Genomic DNA, 16,250 nt, shown 5'->3' with positions numbered 1-16,250 from the left:
GAAATACCCCACCCAATGCCTGAGCATTTCGTATGGAAGAATTATACACCATACTACCGAGATCCATCAGTTCTGCAATACTACTCAAGCCCCTACCTTTAATTATATATGAATTATGCCCTAAAACCCCGAGGTCTGCATGTTCAACAACGCTACCCGAGGCCCTACCATTTATGATATAAGAATTAAATCGTACACCCCTCCTCCCAGGACCGTCTGTTGTGCAACACTACCCAAGGTCACACCATTAATTATATAAGAATTAAGTTCTGTACCCCCTATGTCTCTCTATGTTCTGCAACACTACCGAAGGCCCCTCCATCAATGATATATAAATTACGACTTACACACCACAGGCCACACCATTAATTATATAAGAATTATGTCCTATTAACCCTTCATGCCCGAAACATCGCTTCTCCTGCTCCTTGGATGCTGCCTGACCTGCTACGCTTTTCCAGCAACACATTTTCAGCTCAGATCTCCAGCATCTGCAGTCCTTACTTTCTCCTAACACTGCCGAAGGTCCACCCATTAATTATGCAAGAAATATGTCCTACACCCTCTAGGTCCCCATGTTCTACACCACGACCCAGGGCCCTATCATTAATTAGATAAAATTATGTCCTATGGCCCTAGGTGCCCCTGTTCTGCAACACTGCACAAGGTCCTACCATTAATTATATAAGAATTATGTCATCCACCCTACCAGATCCCTGTGTTCAAAAACACAACCCCAGGCCCTATCATTAAGTATTATAAAAGTCCTACAGCCCGAGGTCCCCCGTTTTACAACACTACTCAAGGCATTACTATTAATTATATAAGAATTATGTGTTCTATCCCCGAGGTGTTCTCCAACACTATCCAATGTCATACCATAAATTACATAAGAATTATGTCCTACACCCCAGTCGGTCTGTTCTACAACACTACCCAAGTCCTATAATTAATTGTAATATAATTATATCCTACACATACTAGGTCCCACTTTTCTACAGTGTGACCCAGAGTCGTACTATTAGTTCACAAAGAATAAATTCCTACGCTCAGAGGATCCCCTGTTCTACAACCCTACCCAAGGTCCGACCATTAAATACATAAGAATAATGTCTTGCACCCCGTAGGTCCACCGTTCCACAACACTATCCATGGCCCAACTATTAATTATATAAGAATTATGCCCGATACTCCCGAGGTCACTCTGGTCTTCAACACTACCGAAAGCCCTGACATTAATTATAAGAGAATTATGTCCTGCAATGCCTCGGTCTCTGAGTTCTACAACACTACCCAAGGCCGCATCATTAATTAAATAACAATTATGTTCCACGCCACCAAGGTCTGTCTTAATTAATTAATTAGAATTATGTGCTAAATTCCTAAATTGCTCTGTTTTACAACATTACCCATGACCCTCCAATTAATTTTGTGAGCATTATGTCCTGCACACACTAGGTCCCTGTTCTGTACTACACTACCCAAGGCCCAACCATTAATCATATAAATATTGTGTCCGACACCCTCGAGGTCTCTGTGTCCTGCACACTACCCAAGACACTACCATTAACTAGATAAGAATTATGTCCTACACCCTCAAGTCCCGCTTGTTCGACAACACTAAACAAGGCCTACAATTAGCTCGATAAGATTTATGTCCTATACCCACGAGGACACATATTCTAAACATTACTCAAGTCCTTGACATTAATTATAAAATAATTGTTTCCTACACCCCCCAGGACCCTCTGTTCTACAACACTACCCAAAGCCTTGGCACTAATTATATAAGAATTACGTTCTTCACCATCTCGGTCCTTCTGCTGTACAACACTACCTAAGGTCTGACCAATAATTATGTAAGAATTATGTCCTCCACCCACGAGGACACCCTGCTCTGCAAAACTACCCAAGCCCTACCATTATTAGCAATAGAATTATTTCCTACCTACCCCCAGGTCCCCTTGTTCTACATTACCACCCAAGGTTCTACCATTAATTACATAGGAATGATGTCGTACACCCACGAGGACGCCCTGCTCTACAACACCAACACTACCCCACCTACGTTCGAGACACCACCGACGCCCTCCACCTCCTCCAAGACTTCCATTTCCCCAGCCCCCAACGCCTCATCTTCACCATGGATATCCAATCCCTCTACACCTCCATCCGCCATGACCAGGGCCTCCGAGCCCTCCGTTTTTTCCTCTCCTGACGTCCCCAACAGTACCCCTCCACCGACACTCTCATTCGTTTGGCCGAACTGGTCCTCACCCTTAACAATTTCTCCTTTGAATCCTCCCACTTCCTCCAGACCAAAGGGGTAGCCATGGGCACACGTATGGGCCCCAGCTATGCCTGTCTCTTTGTTGGCTACGTAGAGCAGTTGATCTTCCGTAATTACACCGGCACCACTCCCCACCTCTTCCTCCGCTACATTGATGACTGCATTGGCGCCACCTCGTGCTCCCGCGAGGAGGTTGAGCAATTCATCAACTTCACCAACACATTCCACCCTGACCTTAAATTTACCTGGACCATCTGTGACACTTCCCTCCCCTTCCTGGATCTCACCATCTCCATCAGTGACGACCGACTTGACACTGACATTTTCTACAAACCCACCGACTCCCACAGCTACCTGGATTACACCTCTTCCCACCCTACCTCTTGCAAAAATGCCATCCCGTATTCCCAATTCCTCCGCCTCCGCCGTATCTGCTCCCAGGAGGAGCAGTTCCACCATAGAACACACCAGATGGCCTCCTTCTTTAGAGACCGCAATTTCCCCTCCCACGTGGTTAAAGATGCCCTCCAACGCATCTCGTCCACATCCCGCACCTCCGCCCTCAGACCCCACCCCTCCAACCGCAACAAGGACAGAACACCCCTGGTGCTCACCTTCCACCCTACCAACCTTTGCATAAACCAAATCATCCCCCGACATTTCCGCCACCTCCAAACAGACCCCACCACCAGGGATATATTTCCCTCCCCACCCCTCTCCGCCTTCCGCAAAGACCGTTCCCTCCGTGACTACCTGGTCAGGTCCACGCCACCCTACGACCCACCCTCCCATCCTGGCACTTTCCCCTGCCACCGCAGGAACTGTAAAACCTGTGCCCACACCTCCTCCCTCACCTCCATCCAAGGCCCTAAAGGAGCCTTCCACATCCATCAAAGTTTTACCTGCACATCCACTAATATCATTTATTGTATCCGTTGCTCCCAATGCGGTCTCCTCTACATTGGGGAGACTGGGCGCCTCCTAGCAGAGCGCTTTAGGGAACATCTCCGAGACACCCGCACCAATCAACCAAACCGCCCCGTGGCTCAATATTTCAACTCCCCCTCCCACTCTGCCGAGGATATGGAGGTGCTGGGCCTCCTCCACCGCCGCTCCCTCACCACCAGACGCATGGAAGAATAACGCCTCATCTTCCGCCTCGGAACACTTCAACCCCAGAGCATCAATGTGGATTTCAACAGCTTCCTCATTTCCCCTTCCCCACCTCATCCTAGTTTCTAACCTCCAGCAACACGATCTCCTGACTTGTCCGGACTTGTCCGATCGGCCCAGCTCCTTTTCCACCTATCCACTCCACCCTCTCCTCCTTGACCATTCACCTTCATCTCCTTCCCCACTGACCTATTGTACTCTATGCTACTCTATCCCCACCCCCACCTTCCTCTAGCTTATCTCTCCACGCTTCAGGCTCTCTGCCTTTATTCCTGATGAAGGGCTTTTGCCCGAAACGTCGATCTTGCCTGTCCTCGGATGCTGCCTGAATTGCTGTGCTCTTCCAGCACCACTGATCCAGAATCTGGTTTCCAGCATCTGCAGTCATTGTTTTTACCAACACTACCCAAGGCCCTACCATTAATTACATAACATTATGTCCTATACACTGAGGTCCCACTTTTCAAAATACATTACCCAATGCCTGAGTATTAATTATGGAAGAATTATGTCCCACATCCCACAGATCCCTCAGTTCTACAATATTACTCAAGCCCCTACCTTTAATAATATAAGAATTATGCCCTACGCCCCCTAAGTCTGCATGTTCAACAACAATACCATAAGCCCGACCATTAATGATATAAGAATTATGTCCTCCACAATACAGGTCTTTCTTTTCTACAACACGACCCAAACCCCAAAATTAATTATAGAAGAAATATGCCATATAACCCCTACGTCCCCCTGACCTATAAAACTACCAAAAGCCCGCCCATTAATTAGAGAAAAATAATTTCCTACACCCCAACGGCTCCCGTTCTGCAACATTACTCATAGCACTGACCCAAGGCTCATTCAGAAGGTCAGGAGGAATGGGATACAGGGAAACTTAGCTGTTTGGATACAGAATTGGCTGGCCAACAGAAGACAGCGATTGGTAGTAGAAGGAAAATAGTAAAAGTCAGTGGCGAGTGGTGTTCCACAGGGTCTGTCCTTGGGCCTCAACTGTTTGTAACTTTTATTAATGACTCGGATGAGGGGATTGAAGGATGGGTCAGCAAGTCTGCAGACGACACAAAGGTTGGAAGTGGCGTTGACAGTATAGAGGCCTGTTGAAGGCGGCAGCGGGACATTGACAGGATGCAGAGTTGGGTTGAGAGATGGCAAATGGAATTCTACCTGGATAAATGCAAGGTGATGCATTTTGGAACGTCGAATTTGAAAGCTGAGTACAGGATTAAGGATAGGATTCTTGGCAGTGTGGAGGAACAGAAGGATCTTGGTGTGCAGGTACATAGATCCCTTAAAATGGCCAGTCAAGTGGACAGGGTTATTAATAAAGCATATGGTGTTTTGGCTTTCATTAACAGGGGGATTGAGTTTAAGAGTCGTGAGATCTTGTTGCAGCTCTATAAAACTTTGGTTAGACCGCACTTGGAATACTGCTTCCAGTTCTGGTCGCCCTATTATATGAAAGATGTGGATGCTTTGGAGAGGTTTCAGAGGAGGTTTATCAGGATGCTGCCTGGACTGCAGGGCTTATCTTATGAAGAGAGATTGACTGAGCTCGGACTTCTTTCATTGGAGAAAAGGTGGAGGAGAGGGGACCTAATTGAGGTATGCAAGATAATGAGAAGCATAGATAGAGACGATAGCCAGAGACTGTTTCCCAGTGCAGAAATGGCTAACACGAGGGGTCATAGTTTTAAGCTGGTAGGAGGAAAGTATAGAGGGGATGTCAGAGGCGGCTTCTTTACACAGAGAGTTGTGAGAGTATGGAATGCGTTGCCAGCAGAAGTTGTGGAAGCAAGTTCATTGGGGACATTTAAGAGACTGCTGGACATGCATATGGTCACATAAATTTGAGTTTGCATACATGAGGATCAATGTTCGGCACAACATCGTGGGCTGAAGGGCCTGTTCTGTGCTGTACTGTTCTATGTTCTATGTTAATTACATCAGCATTATGTCCTACATTCCGTAGGTCTCCCTGTTATACTACAAAACGCAAGCCCTACCAGTAATTATAGAAGAATTATATCACCCTGTTCTACAACACTACCTAAGGTCCTGTCATTAATTATATTAGAATTATGTCCTACACCCCCAAGGTTCTACAACAAAAGTCAAAGCCCTGCCAATAATTATGCCAGAATTATGTCCTCATGGTCGCTGTGTTCTGCAAGGATACCCAAGGCTCTTCCATTAATTATATAAGAATTATATCCAACCCCTTCTAGATCCCTCTGTTCTACAACACTACCCAACTCCAACCATGAATTATAACATAATTATCTCCTACATCCCCTATGTCTCCCGTTCTACAACACTACCCAAGGCACTACCCAAGGCACTACCCATTAATTGCATCAGAATTATATCCTACAATTCCTAAGTCCACGTGTTCTACAACGCAACGCAAGCCGAAACATTAATTATAGAAGAATTATGTCCTACAACCCCTCGGTTCACTTGTCCTAGAACACTACCTTAGGCCCTACCATTAATTATATATGATTTGTGTCCTGCATCCCATGTCCTTCTGAACTACATCACTACTCAAGTGCCCGACCATTAATTATGTAAGATTTATGTTTTGCACTGCCTCTGTCCCCTGTTCTACAACAATACCCAAAGTTCCACAATTAATTACATAAGAATTATGGCCTACACTCTCTAGATTCCCGTGTTCTATAACACTACCCAAGGCACTAACCATTAATTATATCAGAATTATGTCCTACACTCCCTAAGTCTACGTGTTCTACAACACTACGCAAGCCGTATAATTAATTATAGAACAATTATGTCCTACAACCTCTCGGTCCACCTATTCCACAACACTATCTAAGTTTCTACCATTAATTATATATGATTTATGCCCTGCACCCCCATGTCTTTCTGAACTACATCACTACTCAAGTGCCCGTTCATTAATTATGTAAGATTTATGTTTTGCACTGCCTCCGTCCCCTGTTCTACAACAATACCCAAAGTCTCACCATTAATTACATAAGAATTATGTCCTACACCCCCAACGTCCCACTGATCTATAACACTAGCCAAGACCCGACAATTAATTTTATAAGAATTATGTCCTGCACACCAATATTTCAATAACACTGCCAAAGGCTCTACCATTAATTATATTGGAATTATGTCCTCAACCTCCTAGTCAGACAATGTCAAATACAACCACACAATGTCTGGTACTTACTGCAGTATGTGTATATTAGTTTGGAATCCTCAGTCGCAGACAGTTGTTCCATTCCTGAATCCCCCAGTTTATTACAGAATAACAGTGCATTCAGAATCAACAGTGAGGAATTTGCACTGACAGCAGAGGTGAGATCATCAGTGCAAGAATCTGAGAGGTTGCTATCATTTAGGCTGGGGACCAAAGACCGAAAAGAAAACTGGATAATGGTAGCAAGGTGAAACAGACCAGGTATGAAATTGGATTTCTGATGAAGGACTTATGCCTGAAACGTAATTTTTCCGGCTCCTCGGATGCTGTGCTTTTCCAGCGTTACTTTTCTCAACTCTGATCTACAGCACCTGCAGCCCTCACTTTCTCGCAGGTTATGATATTGGATCTGGTAAGGATGCAGTATATATGAGATTGCCAGATTCTTCTGTCCCATGCTCAGCTAGATTTTAGCTTTCATCAATTCAGAGTGTGATTACAGGGCAGGTCTGCAAGAACTGGCAAATAAAATGTCATCTGTTTTATATCTCCACAGTTTCACCTCCGATTTGTTATTAATGTCGCTACCTTTAAACTACCACATTTTTATTAGTAACATTGAAGCTAATCGAATGGTGTTTAGAGTTAGATGTCGAGTTATTTTACTCCAGTCACCAAATTTTAACGTTTGGATTCCTCAGAGCTGCAGATGCAATTTCACTCCTGAATCTCCCAGGCCATTGCTCTGGAGACTAAGCAAAATTATCATGAAAATACATTTAGTCACAACCAAATTGATGCAAAATGTCTTTCTTCAATGTTACAAGAAACATGAAAAGCTAAATGAGAGCTTCTTTGATGTACAAATATAATTCAGCAGGACAAATTGGAACGTCCTACTGTAATTAATAAATTAGGAGTTAATGAGGGCTGCAGTTGCTGGAGATTAGAGTCGAGAATGTGGTGCTGGAAAAGCACAGCAGGTCAGGCGCTGGAGCAGGAGCCCTAATGAAGGGCTTTTTTCCAGATATGTCGACTCTCCTGCTCCTCAGATGCCACCTGACCAGCTGTGCTTTGCCAGCACCTCACGCTCGACTGCAATTAATAAATGACAAGTAACAATGATATATGATAAATTACCAATTACTGGAAATTTACCTTATCCAATTTCGCTTCCAATGGAATTTCAATGTCCAAAGTCAACGAAGCAGAGAAACAAGAACAAAGTGGACTGGCTGTCCATTCTCTATCACTGATCTTACGTTGTGGTGAAGTCTGATATCACTCAGAACCTGGTTTTCTCCCCCCCCCCCCCCCACCCCCGCAATACCATTTCACATCATTTGTATTCAAATGACCATCCAATGCCCTGTGAAAGATTCGGTTGAACCTGCCTCCACGATATTTTCAAACAATGGACTCCATGCACCAAGTACTTATTATGTGAAAAGGTTTTACCTCACTCACCTTTGCAGATGCGCTCTTTTGGCATTTATTAAATGCTGGTTTGGAGCTTCTACATAGCAACAATCAATGGACTGACAACTGCCCAAGCCTTTCTATTCCTGGATGTTATTTCTCGGAATGGCATTGAGTCTGGCCCCTTCAGAAGTGAGAAGTGTAGCATCACTCAGACATCTTTGTTGTTTAAGGGAAGAAGACACACGTCCTTTTGGCAATAGCCACTGGTGTTTATGTCTGAATGAATGACTGTATCAGTAAATGAATGAATGAACGAATGGACTGCAAAGGTTGAAAAAGGTATAACACTCCGATCTTCTTCAGGGCAACTTGGGTGGGTGATAAATGCTCACATCTTGTAAGTGAATTCAGAAAACTACAACATGTGTATGTGGGTGAGGTAAGTGGCTAGAGTGGCAGGTTTGTCGGGTGGAGGGTGCAGAGGGTGACACGTTCCTGAGGGAAGCCAAAATTAATCGGTTTCGGTCAGGAGATAGTCAGTTCAAGAGCTAGTCAAGTCTGGTGAAGGAAGGCAGTCAGAATGAAGATTAGTTTTATTGGTTTGGGCGCAGTCCCTATCATCTAGAAGGTCATTCAAATTTTAGCCCTGGTTAACTGAGCTTTACACCAGTTCCAGGAAGATCAGCATGTAGCTAAATAAAATAATCAGTGCTTGGGATCTTCTCTGAGAGGACCCATCACTCCCGATCCCTGTCAGCTTGCTTCAACCATCTCCCGTGGGTCCCAGAGCCCCATCTGAACTGGATTTATTTCAGTTCAGTTACACAGCCCTGCTGGAATTCCTCTGTTAAAAAGTGGTTCCGGTGCGGCAGTGAATAGCATAATTCTTCCTGCGCCGAGCCCATGTACTGTTGGAAGGGATGCATGTGTGGGTGTTGGGTGTAGACACACTTAAACCACAGTGTTGGTGTGGGAACGCCTCGGCGTGCTGGTGATGCTGTCGTTGTGTATTTATCTTTGTTACAGTCTTACTCAGCTTCCTTGCTACAGCCAGTACTGTGATGGCTGTCTTTGCGACGTTCCCTTTGATCAGCTCGATGTGGAGTAACTTCATCAACTTGTTTAAAGTTTCCACAAATTCCCGGTATTCAATGGACCTTCTTTGTTACATTTCTCTAGTCTTCAATTCATTTTCAGACAATTGCTTCTCTACCACGATCATGCATAATCTCACAGACTCCCATATCTATCATGCTCCCCACCCCGTTGTGATTTCTTTGGTTCTATTGATCCTTATGTCCATCTCTTTTTTGGTATTGTCGACAGCAAAGGTTATCCAAGATTACAAAGGGATCTTGGTCAATTGGGATAACAGGCTGAGAAGTGGCAGATGGAGTTTATTGCAGTTTAGTAAAACAAACAAGGTCAGGACTTGTACAGTTAATGGTAGGGCCACAGGTCGTTTTGTCGAATGGAGACAACGAGGGATTCAGACACATTATTTCTGTAAAGTTGTGTCACAGGTAGACAGGGTAGTTAAGACGGTGGTGAGCATGCTTGCTTTCATTGCTCAGAACATTGAGTGTAGGAATTGCGATGTCATGTTGATGCTGTACAAGACATTGTTGATACTGTTTTTGGAGTACTGTGTATAGTTCGAGTCACCCTGCGATATGATGTTATTACATTGGAGAGGGTTCAGAAAAGATTTTCCAGGATTTTGTCAGGAAATGGAGGGTTTGCGTTGTAAAAACAGGCATGATACGCTGGGACTGTTTTGATTGGAACGTCGGAGATTGAGGGGTGAACTTTTGGAGTTTGATAAAATCATGAGAAGCATAGATAAGGTGAATAGCAACGATCATTTCCCTCCGGCGGTGGAGTTTAAAACTAGGCACTGTATTTTTAAGATGAGAAAAGAAGGTTTGAAAAAGGACATGAGATGCAATTTTTTAAAGGCAGAGAGTGGTTCATGTGTGGAATGAACTTCCAGAGGAAGTGGTGGATGTGGGCACAATTACAATGTTTCGAAGACATTTGGATAAGTAGATGAATAGGAAAGGTTTGGAGGATTCTGGGCTCGGACTAGTTTAGTTTGGGAGCATGGTTAGTGTAGATTAGTTGGACTAAAGGGTCTGCTTCTGCGCTGCATGATCGATGACTCTATGAAAAATAATAAGCCAATGTTCTTTATTCTGTCCAATATGTTATTCAATTAAATATTTTAGTGTAAGCCACGCAGTGAAGAACTGATAGTTGCTCTTTTAAATGTTAGCCAGGAGATTTCAATAACCAGAGTTTATTCTGATGGTTTATTAAGTTTCAATATCCTAATATGTAATGATGATCTCCTCAATCTTTAGTTACGATCAAATTGCCTGCATTATTTTCAAGCCAAATTATTGCTCCATTTTGGAATAACTCCTGGACATTCCATAATTCCATAGATCCTCAGACTACAAAGACCTAATGACCAGTCAATGAGTGTAATAGGGTTTTTACCAACCAGTGTTTGTGGAAACCAACAGAAATATGGACTAGTGGAAAACTCCCTAGTTATTCCATACACGTCTGCCAAATAGGATGTAACTCTAATAGGTATGCAAGAGTCTTTAAATTGTCAGATTTCATTATTCAAATATAATTGAGAACAATTCCATTAAACAATTCTTCAAAAAAAAATTTCCTTAATTTTCTAAGCCTGTTTGAATATATAGGTTATAAAGCACTTAATTTCTCTCATGCACAATTCATTTAAGCTGTAAAATGAGAAATATTGCTATTTTATTTTAAGTGCATTGATGCTTGAAATTCATAACGTGTCCATGCATCAAGTTAAATCAAGTAAATAAAATGTTTGATTATGATTTCATGATGAATTTCTACTAAAAGCTGGGAGATATAACAACATTTACAACAACTGTTTGCAAAGGTTCCATTCTCAATCCTCAACGCCATGGTACCAAGATCGCACTGCTTCTTCAATAAAGCTTTGTGCCTCTGTTTTTTAGGGTGAAGAAGAGGCTGTTTTTTCATGATAGCGAAATTTTAACATAGACAGTGACATTTAACAATGGAACAGCAGCTTCAGAAAACAACATTTCATTACCTCAACATTTGGCATTAGGGAGCCAGATACTGCAATCCTTCATAATGAGTGTAGCAGTCACCTACATCGAGGTGTTTGAGTGTGTCATAGAACTCACTGACATAAGATATAATTACACAGTCCTCAATTCATTAAGCTTAAATACTTTTAGACATTCCAATGTGGACCCAGCTAGTGCTTTGAACTGATGCTCGAACAGACAATGCCATGGTTTCAGGAGTTCGGGTTTATCAATTTCACTGGCTGTATTCGTAATTTGTTCTTTAACCTTCTCCTTCACCCAATCACTTTGCAGGTTGTTTGATGAAGAAATTGACTTTGAAACTCCTCCAAGGGCCGAGATGTCAGTGGGAAGGAAACGCAAGCAACAAAATGGAGAAATCTCTCAAATTGCCCAACTTCCTTGTGATGGGCTTCACTGAGGAGCTTCTGGATGTCCCTGGGATCTTTGGTCAGGAATTGTACCAGAGCAGCCACAAACTCTTGGACGGTGAGATGTGGGAATGTGTGAAACACACTGCAAGCAGAATCATCTCTCTTCAAAAGTTCCATCATGAACCAGACAGGAACTGTGAGGGTTGCTGGATTTACTGGATCAAGTCTCCATTCCTAAACACAATCTTCTTCTCAGAGATTCCTGTGTAAGCCATCTCACCAAGATATGTAACACATCATGGGGATCTTCAATTTTTCGGCCATGGTTTTGCAAAATGTCATAAATATAGTATGAATAGAGATGGGTGATGGTCCTGGAAACCTGCTGCTGTTTCCTATCTTTTTCTGTTAAAAAGGGACCCAGTGACAGGCCGAGGATCCTGCAGTACGAAGAGCAGTAGCACGTGGTGTACAGGATCTCATTCTTCTCCACGTGTTTGAAAACAACTGCTGTCACCGCCCGATCGTCAGAAAACGTATTGAAATATTCCTTCCTCTCATTCCAAACAAATCCCAGGATTTCAGCCCAGACACTGATCCCAGCTTTTTCCAGTCTATGCAATGCAGTGGGATGGCTGGTCACTAGCACTGAACATCCTGGGAGCAGCTTGTACTGGATTAAGCTATCAATCACTTCACACCAGCTTTTAGGATCCATGCACATGAATTGTGGTTCTGATTTCTCCGACTGTCAGAAAAATTAATGCTGTCTTTGGATTCATCCAAACCATCGATTATAAATAGCAAACCCTCTGCGTTCTTCCAGAGCTCTCGCAGAACATTCCCGAAGCAAGGATACTCATCTCGTATCAGCTTCCTCAGGTTTATACTACAGTTAATAGTGTTCAAATCCAGGAGTGCAAATCTGAAAACAAATTGAAATTCTGGCTGTATTTCCCCAGTTACCCAGTCATAAACCACCTTTTGTACCATTATCCAATCCTCTTTTCTAATTCGCTCGGTCTCCAGTCCCTGCTACTGTACTCCCAGATATGGAATCTCTCTGAGGGATAAAAACTGTTCTGGAACAACTGATGAGTTTGTATGTTTTCCAGTTCTCTCCGGAGATGTTTGTCTCTCCACTGTTCATGATCGTGGCCTCTTACCAGGAGTTCCTCTTCTATAAATGTCTGATCTCGTACGTTAGCGATGAGTGGTTCCTCAGTGTGTCGCTCAGACAGCCAGAAACTGTTCACCTTCTCATTCAATAGGACAGTGTTCAGTCAGTTTCTCAGTTTGTACCTGGAGCATCTCCTTGTGTTTCTGCTGAACACCATCGAAACTGGATTAGAGAGTAAACCGTTCTCGATATTCTCTGTATTGTGATTTCATCAATTTCTCAATACCATTTCATAATTTAGCATTTACTATTGAGTTAATTGTTGCAGATTTTATTTACAGCTTCAATCAACTTGTGTACTTGAAATGGACAAAGATCAAGAAATGTCGCAATAATGAGCTACTTTGTGACATTTTCCCTCGGATCTTTAATACTAACAACCCACCCCGTATTCCAGGCATCTCATTGTAAATCGACACTTGGCCCTAACAATGCCATAGCAGATATGAACAAGGACCCAACTGGTCCCTCAAGCTGTTCTGCTGTTTATTAAGACAATGCCTGAGTCATTCTCAGGTTGTCAATCTGTGTCCAGAAGGAACAGTGCCTGTGCCCTGTTCTGGGAACTGATCGTAATATTTCCAAACTTGCAGATGATGTAAAACTTTGTGGGATTGCAAATATTGAGGAGGATGACAAGGGATGTCAGGTGGACTTGGCTAGGCTGAGTGAGTGAGAGGAGCATGGGAGATGGAACAGAATGTGAATGAGTATGGGGTTATCCCCTTTGCTTGGAGGCTTGATGCTGCAGAGCATTTTGTAAACCGGAGAAGGTAGAAATTGCTGTGGTCCAAAGGACCTTGATATCCCTCTTCGCAAGGTACTGAACATTAGCATGCAGATGCAGAAAGCTGTTGGGAGTTTTCTCTCCTCAATGAGAGATTGAGGTCACTGAGCATGTTTTCTCGAGAGATTGGACGAATGAACAATGTTCTCAGAAAATTTCAACTTTCTTGAAATGGGAAAGACAGAGTAGATGGAAAAAGCATTCACCATCAACAAGGCACAAGTCACAAATGTGATGAAACATCCTCCAACTTTGCCTGGATGAGCAACACTCAAAGAGCTTGACATCAGACAGGTCAAATCACCATCCTATTTTGCATCCCATCCACCACCTTTGAAATTCACTCTTTGCAAACAACTCCCAGTGGCAGCAGCGCGTGCAATCAACAGGAATCACTGCAATAATTTATCAAGGCTGCTCAGACAACACCTTCCAAACCTTGAACCTCTGTCATGGTGAAGGACAAGGGCACCAGATACATGGCACTATCTGCAAGATGCCTTCCCAGTGATATACCATGGAGACTTGGAATGAAGTTGCTGTCCCTTCACTGTTGCTCAGTCAAATTAGTGCTTGACGACCAGGAGAACGTTCCCTTCAAGCAGCTGCTTTCTTTAGAAGCTGAGAAGATGGAGAAACACCAACACGTGAACAGAAGACTGTTGCCACAAACTGCACAGATCAATGTGCCTGCATGTTCTCCGAGTGCAGAAAAATGCTCTCAACTGGCACAGATCATGCATTTTTTTCCGCTACGCATCGTAACTGAACAATATCTTTGTCATGAACATAAAAAAAAGCTAACTTAAAATGACTTATCAGTTCTCGGTCACTTTGTGACTCCTAAACTTTTCTTTCACACACCACTCTCACTCCTACTCCTTTTCTCCCATATGCATCCGATTTCTCTTCCTATCAAGGAGGCCCCCTTCTCTCCGGTGACACAGGAAGACCATACAACCATATCGACAGCAGTCTTCAAAGGGCAAGGGCCTGCATGTGGAGAGCTACACTCAACCACTCACTGCCTCACGCCTGCCCCTGCTCGCTAAATCCCAGACCTCAGCTCACAAGCCTGACAGGTTTCTATCATCCTCCCAGACCTCCACCTCACTGAGGATGAACGATCAGTTCTCAGTAAAGGACTCATCTTCATCCAACTACGTTCCCTTGTCAACAAATTCCATATGTGTTGTGATAATGAACTTTTCTTCTACCTCTCCATACTTACTTTCTCAACCATGATTCTCACCTACTCTCAGAGGACCCCTACCACTTATACACTCCGTCCTGGTCTGTTAGCTACCCCCAACCTCTGTCTCCAACTGCTGCTGTGACATAGACTGCCTCAACCTGTCCAATCCACTTCATCCACTCCAAGCTCTTACCCTCGACTACCTCCATTCCAACTCTAACTTCACCATCAAACCAGCAGACAAGGGAGAAGAGGCACAGTGGTAGTTTGGCACATCAACTTCTACACTGCTGAAGCCAGGCACCGACTCGTGAAAACCTCCTCCTACTGTCCCCTCGACCATGACCCCTCCTCAATCACCAAAGCATCATCTCCAAGAACATTTACAACCGTATCACCTCTGTGGATCTCCCACACACAGCCTCCAACTCATAGTCCAGGAACCCTGCATCACCAAATTCTACTTCCTATCTAAGGTCCACAAGCCTGACTACCCCAGTCAACCCATCATCTCCACCTGCTCCTGAACCACCAAACGTACCTCTTCACATCACAACATCGTCCTGTCCCCCTTGGTCCAGGAGCTCCCCACGTACTTTCGGGACACCACCCACACCATCAACGCCCTCCATGACTTTCGTTTCCGTGGCCCCCAGTGCCTTATCTTCACCATGGACATCCATCCACCATGGCAAAGGCCTCCAAACCTTCTGTTTCTTCCTCTGTTCCCGACACATCTGTACCCCTCCACCGACACACTCACCCAATAGTTGGAACTGGTCCTCTCCCTCAAACAATTTCTCCTTCGAATCCTCCCACTTCCTTCAGGCCACAGACACCTGCATAGGCCCCAGCTGTGCCTGCGTACTCATTGGATATGGGGAACAGTCCATCTTCGGCAGATACACCGGCACCATTCCCCACCATTTCATCCGCGACATCGTGCTCTTACAAGGAGCTTGAACAGTTCAACAGCTTCACTCACACCTTTCACGTTGATGTGGAACATCTGCGATTTGGATTCAATCGTTTTAAACAGGGCTTGGTGTACTAATGGATCCTTCAGTCACTAAGAGTTTTCTGGGGATGGACGGAGTGACTTTGGATGTTTTACACAAGGTGAGCAAGGCAAAGCTGTTCGGCCTGGCAGATCGAGTGGAGTTGAGGTTAACTTTATCTGCAAGAAAAGGAGAGATCACTCCAACAATAGCTTGGTATTTAGATTTACTGGAAATGCCATCGGAATCTCTGGAAATGGCTGGAATTCAATTGGAAATGAGACAGCTTGAACATAGAAAAGAATGGAAACAATTTAAACTACGATTAAAAACAGACAAAAGAGAAAAAGTGAAAGCCACTCTTCAAGAAAAGTAAAGAAAAGCAAGGGCCAAGCAGAACAAAAAGAAAATGACAGAATTATTTTGGCAGAATATAAAAAGAAAACAGAGAGAGTAAAGGGAGAAAGAAAGAGCGTTTGACCCTCAGAAACTTGAACTTAAATAGGAAAGTTGGTATAAAAGGATGGAGGT

At 43.8% G+C, this 16,250-nt stretch overlaps 1 pseudogene; it reads right to left on the bottom strand.

Annotated features, from left to right (window-relative positions):
* Positions 1-7,324: 7,324 nt before the first annotated feature.
* LOC148147027 (NACHT, LRR and PYD domains-containing protein 12-like) lies at positions 7,325-15,458 on the bottom strand (annotated as a pseudogene).
* Positions 15,459-16,250: the final 792 nt, after the last annotated feature.

The sequence above is a fragment of the Chiloscyllium plagiosum genome, unplaced genomic scaffold, assembly GCF_037043375.1.
Source record: "Chiloscyllium plagiosum isolate Xiang-an unplaced genomic scaffold, Cpla_swu_hap1 HiC_scaffold_18, whole genome shotgun sequence".
Lineage (NCBI taxonomy): Eukaryota > Metazoa > Chordata > Chondrichthyes > Orectolobiformes > Hemiscylliidae > Chiloscyllium > Chiloscyllium plagiosum.
The sequence above is the reverse complement of the archived record's forward strand: the minus strand, read 5'-3'. Positions and strand labels throughout refer to the sequence as shown.